The sequence below is a fragment of the Camelus bactrianus genome, chromosome 15, assembly GCF_048773025.1.
Source record: "Camelus bactrianus isolate YW-2024 breed Bactrian camel chromosome 15, ASM4877302v1, whole genome shotgun sequence".
Taxonomy (NCBI): domain Eukaryota; kingdom Metazoa; phylum Chordata; class Mammalia; order Artiodactyla; family Camelidae; genus Camelus; species Camelus bactrianus.
In genome coordinates, this window is record NC_133553.1 from 6,865,038 (window position 1) to 6,879,091 (window position 14,054).

Below are 14,054 nucleotides of genomic sequence, written 5' to 3' on the forward strand. Positions count from 1 at the left end.
CTTTCCTCCTTTCATTTCCCCTTTCCCCTCCTCCACCAAAAGAACCTGAGAATGTCTCAGAACACTAGATTCAAATTACTTTAAAGGTTGTCTCATCCTCATGAAATGACAGTAACATAAAAAAATCTGTACACATCCCAGAATTCATTGTATTTGATTTACGCACACACGCGCGCGCGCACACACACACATACACACACACACACACACACACACACACACACACAATCAGGCTACCTCCCACTTACAGAGGAAGAAGAACCACTTATTCTGAGTTTTCATTCACTGTCCGTGAGAGCAAGGTGTCTTACGCAGACTTTCACCTGGCTTCATGCATGGTGTTTTTAGTTTGATTTCTGCTTGTGGCCATAGAATTATTCTCCTAACAGAAGAGAGGAAGTGGAGACATAGACATTCTGCTCAGATATTGGTGTCATCATATTTGAGTTGGGAAGGACTTAAGACAGCATAGAGTCGTATCTGTTTATGGGTGAGAATCCATGATAGTGTAACTTGGACAAGAACCTGGATCTTCTGCCATCGTGCCCACGAGGGTGAAGAGGCAACTTGGTGGGGGATGGCAGTGATCCTTCTTGCTTGAGTTCCAGGGTCTTGCTAGTTTTCATTGCTCACCTGCCTTTAGTTAAGGTCCATGAGGCCTCTCATTGGAAGGTCATGCTGTTCTGATAAATAAAGTTACTAATCAGCAAAAAGCTCTGGACCCACTCATATTTCCCAGAGTTTTTTCTGCTGACCTGCTGACACTTTATATAAATGAGACATAAGAAACTACTGGATATAAAATCCTTTGTGTTATCCTCGAGTTCCATAGGAATGGGGTGCTGTCTCAGGCTGTCTAAGGCTAGATCTGAATAAAGATAGGGTGATAGGCTTTGCTGCTGGACCCTCCACAATCAAATGTGTTTTCCACCTTAGTGTTTAGAATCAGGCAGATGAGCTCAAATCTTGCCTTTACCAGTTATTAGCTTAGTGACCTTGGGGAAGAAACTGTACTTAATTGTGTTCAATTTTCTTTGTTTGTAAATAAGTTCAGTATTTATTTTAAGGTTTTTGATTTAGAGTTGAATGAGTTAATTTCCTCATTTATACCTAAAATATATATCGCGTGGCTCTATGATGGTGCCTTGGTTGTTGATTACTAAGGCACTCGGCAGGGAGAAAGGGGGTGGGGGACCCCTGGATTCTAGAGCTTATTATATTCCAGGATATGCTTGTAAAAGACTGGATGTGCTGTGGAGTTTTAGTAAATATCCATTCCTTTCCTAATCCGCATTGATTGTGTATATATCTTTATATTAATATATGAACAAATTTATAATGCAATTTAAATCTTTCTGCAGAATTTAAAATATGTAGTTGTAACAAAAATACATGAAATAAAATGATTTCACTTTTATTTTCTTTTCAATAAGCAAAACAAAATAAATTAGAAAAGAAAAAAAAGGTTTGAAGGAGTAGAAATAACTTTCTTTCCGTAGAATCAATTCCCTAACAAAGGTTTTTTGGTTGTGTTGTTAAACAGCATATAAAATTGATAGGTTGTGACATATTGGAAATGAGGAAACAGTGGAGACATACTACCTCCAATGAAGTCATTTAGTTACCACGTCAAAACTAGTTCTGCTTCCTGAATGACAGGCCAGTAAATCGGGAGATGAGGTGTTAGAGCAAGGAATACTGACTTTATTTGAAAAGCTGGCAGACCCAGAAAATGGCATACTGATATCCTGGAGAACCCTCTTCCCCAAGTCAGAATTCAGTCTCCTTTTTTACTAAAAAGGGGCGGGGGTGTTGTTGGTTGTTGCAAACTTCTTGCTGTACGAATTGATTTCCTTGGAATCCTTTGTTCTTGCAGCTGTCCATGTGGGTCAAATCATGGTGCCCCTGTAAAACCTCCAAAAATAAACAAAGTTTATTCTGTTTTACTACTTGCCATCTATATATAAGTGCAGAAGAGCTAACATCCTTAAAGATCAGAGCCCGGAGAATAGTCTCTCCTGGATATTTCAGGCTAAAGGCAACTTTCTTTTACAAAAGCTCCAGAGCTAACAAGTCTGAACCTAGAAAACAGGGCAGAGGTTTAAAGCCAAAGGAACACATCTAATATGGAGTCAAATTTGTTCTTTTCTATTACAATTTCTTTTTCCACCTCATAAATAATTTTATTAAGAAACATGGGCAATTTTTTTTTTTATTTTTGCTTCTTAATAACGGATAAGTGGTCCAAATACATTTTTGTGAACAGGGATGCTGTGCGTGCCTTGGGGTCACAGCAAATTCTTGTTGGGGGTGGTCGACCCTGCAACATGCCTGCTGCCCCGTGACCCTTGGTGAGAGTCCCCCTAACCAGGGGCTATCTTCAGGAACCAGCATATGGGCATTGACCTCTGGAGACCTCTTTTTCAGGTGCAGGAAATGTTTTCAGATTCTGTGATTGAAAAATCACTCCAGCTGGGGAAAATTAGGGAATAAAGGAAGAGGAAAGGGGCTTGGAGTAGAGTAGAAGAGAAGGACAGAAGATCATGGAGCCTGGGGGCTTGGCAGCGAGGCCTCCGGAGAGAGAGAAGCAGGGGTGGGGATGGGCCCGGTTCCAGAACCAGCTCCTGCACCTGTCCCCGCGCCCAAGACACACAGCCTTTAATGACCCAGGACTCTCTGCTCTCTGGGCGTCACCCTAGGCAGAACCTTGAGAACAAAATTAAGGGGTGGGCAGTACTCACATAGGGGGTCACAGAGGACTTTGTTCAAGTCCACAGTGCCTTTTCTGGTCATGTGTCTTCAGTTGTCCTTTATCTTAGGATCTGAGGAACAGGAGCAAGGAACTCAGGGAGAGATCCAGGAAGACATCTGAGTGTGTTAGGGAGGACATTCACAGCGAAACGGGGAGCGAGGACACCTGCAGCAAAGTAAAATGACTTTACAACTATTGCATCAGAGCTGCAGGTATGAGAGAGCCTAAGCCTGTTTCAGAGTGAAGGGGACAAGTGGAAAGGAATGGTAAAATTTCCACTGACAATTGAAATTTTGTTAAACAGCCTGCTAATCTTAATTGTATCACTTGAATGTAGGCAGGTATATGTCTGTGAGCATTTATAGGTTCACACAACCCCACCAGCCCCTCTTGACCCCATCAGGGATGGGCTTTCTCAAGCACAGTGCACCTCCTGCTTGGGTGGGCCATGCTGCATGTCCTCACCTTGGGCCGGGCTGCTGCAGGGCACTGAGTCCCCAGGCACGGGCTGTGAGACACGACAGGAACATCTCTGCTCATAACTGAGAGCATCCGTTTCCCCCTGCAGTGTAAGAATGCCGGTGACTCAGTTAGAAGCATGCTTCAAAGCTGTCCGTGTCTTTGCCATCCAGAAGCGGAGCCTGGGAGCTTCCGAATTTCTCCAGAATGCGGTTTACATTCACCTTCGATAGGTGAGTGCATGTCCACTTACAATTGGAGGAATTACTGCAGTTTTTCTGAAACTTACCACTATTCCATCTGATTTTTCTGTGCTAGGATTCAGTATAGCCTGCTAAAAATTCTGGAGTCAGATCTTGAAACCCTGATGAAGAGGACTATTTATCTTATTTCTTTATATGATAGTATTTTACTTTCAAAATTCAGAGTTTTTGGTTTTTTGAGGAAATTTGGGGGGGGTTGGAGAATCAACTTTTCTCTTACCATCTATGTGACCTGTTGCTATATGCCTCTCACCTGTCTTCTGTCACTTGTGAGGCAGTTCCATTTGTGACCCTGTCTGGTTTGTTCATGTTATAAAACATAAAGTCTGTAAAAGTACAGTCCCTTTTACTCTGAAGACATTCCACAAGTACTACTTAAATCTGAGTGTGGTTTTTAGAAGAGAGAATCATTAGAACATGTACTTGCAGGTTGCTAGTGCAAAATCCCCAAATCAATACTCTAGCTCAACATCTAAGATCTTTCTAATCTACCTTGGATTTATATGAATTAGTGAAGCAGTTTGCTAAGAACACAAGACCAGGTTTAGAATACAGACTGGTGTAGCTCAGCAGGTCCTTCCATGCTGATGCTCTGCCAGAGGGCGGGGCTGAGGAGAGAGGGCGTGTCCTGCCCTCCCTGAGCTGACAGTTTCATGGCAAAGACCTTCATCAGGTGAAGAACTGGGAGTTTCTTCTAAGAACAGTGGGATTGAAAAGAGTCCTATAAGCGCGGGACTGACAGAATCCCATTTGACTCAAGTAGGGGAGAGCGGTTGTGGGGCCACTTGGGAGACTCGTGAGTCCAGGAGTGCAGTGTTGGTGGTTTCCACTTGAGCGGTGAGATGGTCAGTGGGTAAAAGCGAACAGATTGAAGACATGATTAGATGGTAAAAAGAAAGGATGAATGCTGTCTGTGAAGGTAGGATGGAGTAAGGCCCAGCTTTCTGGGTGGATTAATCAGGTAAATGATGGTCCTGCTGTGCTTTTAGGAGGGAAACTTGCAGAGGAATTTCGGGGGGAAAACTGATGAGTTCAGTTGTAGGTAAAGTGAAAGGCTGCTCGATGTGTGGTCTGGGAACTCAGGTGAGAGCCAGTAGTGAGTAGAGGAAGGGGAGAGAGTTTTTCAAATCATTTTGTCTTGTGAACATACAAATAAGAATGAGTAATGACACACAAAACCTCTAAATTCTGGATTTAAAACCCAATAACATTTTGTTATATTGAGTGCAGAGGTTCTTAAATTTTTAGTAGAAATTAAACAAATAGAAACAAAATAGTGGAGTTAATCAACATCTTAGAGTTGATGTGTGTCCTTGTATATATTTTGATACCTCATCTCTTTATAAGCATAATCTACAAAAGCTTGTTTAGCATAAGATTTAAAAAAAGTGACGGGGCACACAATGTTGTGGGTTGAGGCTGATCACCTTGGGCAAATTTTGTAGTCTCTCTGTGCCTTAGTAGCATCTTCTGTGACTGCCCCCGGGCCCCTCATCACAGCTGATTTCCTAAACTAGATTTTGGGAGGGAGGCTGCTGAAGGGAATAAGAAGTGGCAAATGCTAGAGATACTGAAGAGAGACAAAAAAACAGATTAAAGCCTATAAACTTTGTACAAATACCCTCAAAAGTATAAGAATCCCGCAGTGTTTTGAGCCACTTAGCATAAGGGAAACAAAATCACGTGGACCCAATTCTCTTGAGCATGTGAGTATTGTGGGTGGGAGGATGTCATCAGAAAAGTGTTGAGAAGAGGCCTTTTCATTTCCCTAGACGTTTCCACTAAGGATGGGGCAGAGGAGCGAAAACCCCCTCTTCACAGTGGAAGCTGCTGTTTTGTGCGAAACTGACCAAAGGTTGGAGACCAGTCATCAGCGGTGCTGGCAAATGAAGAGACTTCAGGATTGGGTGGGGCACTTGCTGTGACTTCCAGGTGACCTGCTGACTGGGGGCTGTGAGGAGGGCAGTAGGTTTGCAGGGTGACCCGGGCATAATCCCTGGCTCTGAGGCTGCTGGTCTGATTAGCAGACCTGGGCACCCGCAGTCCTAATGGGGCAGCTCATGATGTAGCCTGGGACATCTGCCATTCTGAGGGCGAGAAGAGGGCTCCTCTGAGGGGGTGTCCCTGTGGAGAGTGGAAACATCCTCCTGCAGTGGAGAAAGTGCCTCTGAGCACGGGGCCGGAAACACAGGCAAGACCAGCCTGATCACGGAGGGTTTGGGAACCTGGAAGTGATACAGTGGCCTGAGAAGCCTTGTTCCTGAGAGACTGGAGGGAAAAGATGCTGAAAAGTCAGGCAATGGTCCGACCCTGTGGTGGTTTATGAGTGACAAGAAAGGACTGGTCAGGCAGGCACGAGAGAACCCTGTGGCCATCCCAGCTGGGGCATCACGCCGGAGGGAGGAGCAGTTATAGATTTTGCCACTTATTAGCTGTGTGACTTTGAGCAATATCACTCCACCTCTCTCTACATATATCTTGATGTGTAAAGTGACAGAGTGACAGGCTCGTGTCATCAGAAGGCTTAGTTTAGCTCTGATCCTCTGTGTCCTGTCCTGTCAGTGCTACCCTGCAAGTTTCTGCAGCGGCTGCTCTTACCCTGAGATGGGAGGGCGCAGAGGGACATTGTAGACCCTGAGGGCAGGAAGAGGTTGCTTTAAAAGCAGACTTGTAGCCGCCTGCATTTGCAGACCTTCAGGCAGTTTGGTTGAAGTTACTGGAGAGAACTTTGGAGGCCTTAGTATCCTCATAAAACTTGTTTTCCCTTGGGGACTGGATTTAACTTTGCAGATCCATGTTGAAGATTTGAGCTTCTGGCAAAGCTGTTTTCAGAGATGGGTATATACATAACATATGGTATAAAATAAAATGCTTTTATTTAATGTGTGGGACTTTGCAGGTCTTGGGAATAGCTAAGTTGGCCTGGTCTCCACGGATGACAGTAGGGGTCAGCAGAGCATGCGGGAGGGCAGGCTGACCGCCTTGCTTCTGCAGGGGGTTCTCCATAGCAAGACACTCTGTTGAGTTGACTCTTCTCTAAGTTTGGTCTGAGCAGACAGCAAAGTAATGAGTTCTGGTGGGATTGTATAATGACAGGAAGAAAGAGGAACCCGTGGTTTTCGGGACTAGGACACGCTTTTGGTTCCTGATCCAGTGTGTTCCATTACATAATTGATGAGTTGTGTCTATTCTGGGACTTGATTGAAAGAAACATTCAGCCTTAAAGTTAAGAGTTATGTATTATTTGAAGGGAGGACTCGAGCCGGGATGACAGCCTTTCAGATCACTCTGAGGGACTGCTCCCAAGAGGTAGGGAAGGAGCTGGGATATATAGGAGCTTTACAACAAAGACCAGGTAGTTGGAACAATAAAAGATTGTTATCTAAGAAAGCCAGGTATCTCAAGTTCAAGAATTTAGTGTTTTTCTATGTATGGGAGGATGCGAACATTTTGGTCATTGAATTCAATTCTTTAACGAGCACCTGGCTATCTAGGGCCAGTATCCTGTTGTTTCTTACTGTGAGTCCGCTCAGAGGGCACCACTGTGAGTGGCTGAGAGGCTAGGCTGCAGGCTTGTACTCGCTGAGGAGTGGCAGCAGCTGCTGATGACTTGGTTTCAGCATTCTTTGTTTACTGACATGGATGCAGTATTTTCATTCACATTGTAGTATTTTCATTCACAGTGCTCCCCCTTGGTTCTAAATTCGACCAATATTTTGAGAGACATTTCATGACCAATTTTGTCCCATGGTGCTAGGATGGCTCATTCCTAGTTAAGTTGAAGAATATCCTGAGCTGCCATTCAAGGTGTTAGATTTTTTATCAGGACATGTTGATACTAAAATTTCTCTGGATCGCCTGTCTTACTAGTCTATTATGATCGAGGAAATGTTTGCCCTTCGTTGCTCATTCCCATACCTAGAATCACACTATTACAATTATTTTATACAGGGTTATAAATTTTATCTATTTCTTCAAGATGTTTAGCCATCATCAATATTGTAGGCCTAGTTACACATTGGGAAATGTAACAGACAACAATTTTATTATATAGACAGGATATAAGTAATAAAGCTAGTAAAGTTAATAAAGTCACGAATGAGAATTTAATAGTCGAGAAGTTATATTTTTGGGTTAAAATTTTGCTTCTGTTCCTGATTGAGTTTGAGTCATCTTATGAGAAATTTCATATTTATGGTCAGGGTCAGAGCAGGTATTAATTAGCCTGGTGAGGTCTCCCACCTTGTAAGATCAACAGTGGCCTAAACAGAACTATAATTTCCTTTTTAGAATAACGTTTCTGAGGGCTATCTAGTTAGAGCCTTGGAGTAGGGAAACCCACCAAGGTAACACAGAAGTACTAGACATAGGTAATTTACCATAAACTTAACAGTTGGAGTAGTTCATAATCAAAGGTAGGAGAAATTATCAAAGTAATTGGCATACAGGCCTGGTTCGGTGTTTTGGGTCAGCTGTCTTACCTCAGATGTCGTCGTCTTCTCATCCTGGCCTGGGTAGATTTTTCTTCATTTGGGCATTGTTTTAAGGTGAGCAGTGCTCTATAGGCCAGTGCACTGCAGGGGCTGTTTCTGATAGGAAATGAATCCAAAAGTCCATTTCCTTCAGCTTTGGTATGTACGGTCTAGTTAAGAGTACCTGATAAAGGATCCTTCCATTCAGGTAGTAGACAGTTCTTTAAGTCATGCCTGTTCCAGTATGTATAATCCCCTGGCTGCAGGTCATGGGGCATTGGAAATTTACCCAAGGATAGATTACTGAACTTCAGAAACAAACCTAGAGTATTCTTTTCATAATTCAATTAACCTTTACAGCAATGTGACATAACAGCAAGGAATGATCTGGGAAATGTCTTAGTAAATATAGACCTCAATTAACAAAACTAGAATTTAATATCCACTAAAATATAATCTTTTTTCTCTCTAAAGTTACCCTCATTTTTCTCAAATATAGTCAAATCAAGAGTAATTTGTTTACAAGTTAAGTCTGATTATTTGATCATATAGGCTTTTTTAAATTGGCTGTGTTGGAACTTTTAATTAGGAGTCTCAGGGTAGGATGTTAATAAGGTTTTCTAAGGCCAGGAAAGCCACATCAAGGTCTTGTCATGGTTTTCTGCCTTACACATTTAGGTAAATTCTTTTCTCTTTAAAATCCTTAAAATACCTTGAGATTCCTATATCTGTTAGGAGATGATCTTCCTCATTTGTCTGATAGAGCCACTGGGGACCTAAGAGATTTTAGTCTCTTGAGGGATCAGATAGAGAGAAAAGATAACTGTTCCAAGTCTGCTTACATAGGTATAATTTATCAAATTTCTGTGAATCATAACTAGTTAAGGAGAAGAGTTTCTTTATGTCAGGGAAACAGGTTAAAAGCCAGTAGTATGTCAGACAAAATCAAAAATTATAACCATATTCACCAGTTTACTCAGTCCCATGTAACTAATTTTTTAATCAGTTTTCATTAGACATTTAAAATTTCTTACCGAGTTTAGTTCAGTGTTATAGTTTGAAATTTATTAGAAACCAGTAAATCTCCTTGAAGAGAAAGCATTTTGCAAAATCATCAGAAGAAAGCAATTAACTGTCTATAAATGACAAAAATTTAAAAGCATGTTTAGACACCGTTACACTATAATCGATGAAGAAACCTGGTCACTATAACCAGAAATATGACTGGTAACATTTTAGATATGCCAGATTTTAGTGAGTCCATATAATTTCTAGAGTATCTATATTAATAATATTTTCTCATACAATATAACCTTAGAAGATTTATTATTCATTTGACAATACCATGTATTTAACATGCCAAATAAATTTACTAGTTTAAAATCTCTCTTTGGGATGTTTCAGGGGCCCTCTGTAGCATCCCAAACTTAACTGGAGATTAAAAGAACTTTAATTAGAAATTGATATTTGGGGAGTTTGTTAAAAGATTTTAAAACACTTGGTCACGTAAACATATAGATCACTGTGAAGTAGTACTTATTCATTAAGAAAATACGTCAAAGGTAAAGGCAGAACAGATCAGGTAAGTGGTATAAGAAGCTTTACAATTTGTTACTGAAGGTGGATTAACATTTCAAGACAATTTTGTCCTCTTAACAGAGAGTAAACCAAATCTACTCTTGTACCAGTTTATGTCTAAGATTCATTTACTTTGCCCAAGTTGATTCTAAATTTAGCCAATTCCGACCACGTACAAATCCCTTTCTTCAGGGTTCCTCTTCCACAAGCCTTCCACAGCTTTCTATACTCATATTAGTTTGTTCCTTATTTTCTATTCCATTCAGAAGTAACCAGCTTCAGGACAAAGTCACTATTTTTCATTAACAAAATATAATTCCATTCTTATATCTTCCTTTACACATTTATCTTACTTTCCTAGGATACTGAGATCATTCCCTTAATAATAAAGACTATTTCAAGGTGGCACCAACCATTTATTAATACTTCTAAACACCTTTATTTTCTCTGTAAGAGGAAGTTAAATGTTAAATAATTCATATTTCAATCTTATTTTATCTGAAAATGGCATAGCTATTTAATAAAATCCTATCATTTAACTTAATGTAGCACAACTCTAGAATTTAAAGATATCAAACATTTAGAGATTATCTTAAATATACATTTTAAAAATATATTTTAAAAATTTACCCAAAGCTCTCATCTCATTTGCATTTAATTTATTTAAATTTTACCACACCACATTACTATTATATTTTTTAACAAATCTGCACCAGATATAACAGGATCTTATTTGACTTTCATTAAACCTAGGTTCAGTAAAAGTACTATACTTAATAGTGGTGACTTTAAAGATGTCTATATTAATTAGAACATACTTAAACTAAACAATATCAAATATTATCTTAATATTGAATATTTCCCAGTTCACATGAAGCTGAAGGTCAATTTGGTCAGTTTTTATTTTAAAACTACTTAATTTGTAAGCTCTTATTTTTTACGCCAATTAAGCAGAGCTCTTTGACATTGATTTTTATTTTTTCAGCTGTAGAATTATCTCACATCTACAATGTGTACGCAGGCTTATAAACAGACAAAAGTTAGAGATTTCATAGCTTCACTTCAAAACTTACTTATGAGATAAGTATAATAATAGTTGTAGTGAACTGAATTTGCTTGCTCAAATCACTGTCTTACCATTTATGAAACAGACATTTAAGATTTCTTGACAAAGACTTAAGGACCCATCAGGGTTCTGAGTTGTAAAATGCCACAAATTTCTTTGGCCCTGAGTTTTATCTCTTTGAGCTAATTAGGCTCAGTCCTAGGTCACTGTTTGCTGTATTTACATTTCTGATCTGCAAGACAAAGACACACGCTTCCAGTTCCCCAGAGAATTTCTCTGTCATGCAGGCCCAATTGTATCTCCTTAATTTGCTTCTTTGTATCAGTGAGAAGAGCTGTAAACAAAGAATTCCATGTTTAAAATTTTAAGGTTTACTTTATCTTGCCTTTGAAAGCTTGCATAAGGCATTTAGTAAGGTCTCTTTTCCTTGAGTTATAGGTTAAACCCAGGGTAAACCTCTTATTATATTTTTTATTAGCTACTGAATATTAGTTTTTAGTTTTACGTTATATTGGACAGCTCATGTAACTCTATTGGTTTCCTTTACTGTGTTCAATTAATATTTTCTGAGGGATAGATACGTGCCCAGCCTTGTAATACCAAGAAAAGGAAGCGTTTTTCCATTGAAACATATCTATCCCAAAAGATAATTAAGGAAGATGTTTATACAAAGCCCATTTAATATACCAATTTTTACAAACTTTTATCTCAATTTTATTAAATTTTATACCTTTAATTTTTATATTTATTATGTTTAATCATTAATTCTTATTTCTAGAAGGAGTGCCAAAAGCCTTTTTTTTTTTCCGTGCATTGTATCTAATTTTATAGAAAAGTCTCTGGGATCCCAAAGTTTGAGCCAAAGAGCTTAGGCCCTTCTCAATTTTAATTTCATTAATTGGTCTGTTGTCCCAATCATTGATCAAGTATTTCAGTCTATATATTTATATATATATATATATATATATTTTAGCCCTATAAATACATATATTTAAAACTGTGGTAAATAAAACGGACTTGTTTGAACTTTAATGTTGGAGGTAGTAGGTGATATCTTTGGCTCTTTTTTTTTTAACTTTACGTAGTGTAGTATCAAAACCTTGCATGTAAATGCAAAAATGTCCATTTTATTTATCTCATTCAAAATAACCATATAAAAATATTTATCCATTTGGGATAAGCCCCTTATCTTTTTTTTTCCTATATCTTTACAATTCTTTTTCCAGTTATTCAACCTAATTAACATTAATTATTCTAAGTTTTTATTAGCATGTCTAAAACCATTGATTGGAAAGTAAAAACACAAATGTAGCTTTTGAAACCAGTTTTTTTTTTTTAACTGAGTTATTAAGTTAAACATTAGATATATTTTTCGACCTTTAAACTTGATTTTATTAGTTACCAATAAAACAGATGTTTATACAGAGAGCTCTTTCAACTTTCACCAATTTAAAAGTTTTTCCAAATTAAAGGATCCAACATATGGCCATCAATTTATATATATTCATTTATATAAAATAAAATATATATATATTTTTTAAACCAATAAGATGAAGAGGATTTTCCACATGAGAGTGGGTGTGTTGCCTAAATAAAATTCAAAAGTTTACTCTCCAAAAGCTAAAGGCCTTTGTGGTACATGCTGATGAAACAAAGGTTAAGATGGCAAAATATCTGAAAATTGGTACAATCAAAGGATTGTTGAGAATCCCAATTTATTTGCGTGGCCACCATATGTACACAATATTTCTACCTTTTGTATGGCAGATTCCAAGGTTTCCTTTAAAAAAAAATGAAACACATATATATATACGTACACAAAAATAAAATACCCAGAGAAAGATAAAAAGTTTTCATTTCAAGGACATAGGAAAAAACATCCAAGATACCCCTAAAGGGGATTTTGTTTTATAAGTTCAGAATTCCTAAAAATGTTTTTAACAGTCCTGGTTAGTTACTTTCAGCGTGAGGTTTTTTGTTTTTTTTTTTTTTTGCAATTAATGTTGTAAGATTTGTACGTATATAAACCTGGCTGTGGTATAAGATGGAGGCTGGCAATCTGTCATTTCTTTTTCTTTTCTTTTCTTTTCTTTTTTTTTTTCTTTTTTTGAAAGTTCTATTCCCCATTCTAAGGTCGGGTTCTCAAAATAAAATTGCTAGTAAGTTTTCCCACAGGGACAACTATATGGCATGAAGTATTTACCTCTACCAAACCTGCAAGTTTCTCTGTCACTGGAGAAAGCTGTTACCAGCCAGGAGGAGGGTCCCAATTTTGGAGTTGAAAAGTTCCTCATAAGAGTTTTACTTTTATCCTGAAAAATTCAGTAGAGGTAACCAAATTGAGGAAAACATTAGACCAGCCTCTTACCTAACCACTCAGTCCTGAACCCAGTGTCTTTCAACTTGGACCAACTCGGGACGTCTCCACTGGGTGAGTACTTTCCTGGTATGTTTCCACCAGCCCCACTTTGGACGTCTCCTCAAGTTGGGTGTTTCCTGTTATCTTTCAACCAGGCCCCACCCAGCATGTCTCCACTGGGTGGGTAATTTTCCCCCCAGTATCTTTCAACTGGAGGGCCAGGTACCTGGATACACTGCCAAATAAAACTCAGGATCATCAACCAATATGGGAGATCCTAGAACCAGAAGAGACTCACTCAAATTCATCTGGACTCCCCGAGGAGGCAGACGGGCACAAAGGGCCACTGCTGGTACCAAGGCTCCAGTTCCTCGGAGAGTTCAGCTGGAGAGAAGTCTGCTCTGGGTCCTTTCATGGTTTCCAAAACTTTTGACTGAAATACATGTGCAGCCTAAAAGTTAAGAGTTATGATTTATTTGGCAGGAGGACTTGACCTGGGATGACAGCCTCTCAGATCTCTCTGAGGGACTGCTCAGAAGAGGTTCGGGAGGAACTAGGATATATAGGAGCTTTACAACAAAGACCGGGAAGTTGGAACAATAAAAGATTGCTTGTTATCTAAAGAAAGCCAGGTATGTCAAGTTCAAGAATTTAGTGCTTTTCTATGTATGGGAGGAAGCAAACATTTGGACTCACTGAATTCCTTCTTTAGACAAACACCTAGCTATCTAGGGCTAATATCCTGTCCTTTCTTATTCTGAGTCTGCTCAGAGGGCACCGTTGTGAGTGGCTGCAGAGGCTGGGCTGCAGGCCTGTCCTTGCTGGGGTGTGTTGGCAGCCGCTGATGACTTGGTTTCAGCATTCTTTGTTTACTGACATGGTTGCAGTATTTTCATTCACATTGTAATAATTTCTTTCACAGACTGACTATGGATAATCTGCAACCTTGGAAAGCAACCGAGATGGAATTACTGCAGTTACCTTCTACTTTAATAAGCTGCGTGCAAACATAAACATGGAGGAAGGATACAAAATGATTTGGTGGTGTAGGGAAGGCTTTCTGCACATTACAGGAGAAGGCAAGGCAGATTTCCTCTCCTTTGTG

At 39.2% G+C, this 14,054-nt stretch overlaps 1 long non-coding RNA gene across 1 annotated transcript; it reads right to left on the reverse strand.

Annotated features, from left to right (window-relative positions):
* Positions 1 to 1,524: 1,524 nt before the first annotated feature.
* On the reverse strand, positions 1,525 to 8,064 carry LOC141573389 (uncharacterized). Its single transcript, XR_012499081.1, has 4 exons — positions 7,956 to 8,064; positions 3,218 to 3,314; positions 2,742 to 2,917; positions 1,525 to 1,914 (listed from the first exon to the last, which is right to left on the reverse strand). It is a non-coding gene; the product is annotated as an uncharacterized LOC141573389 (long non-coding RNA).
* Between the last annotated feature and the right edge of the window lie 5,990 nt (positions 8,065 to 14,054).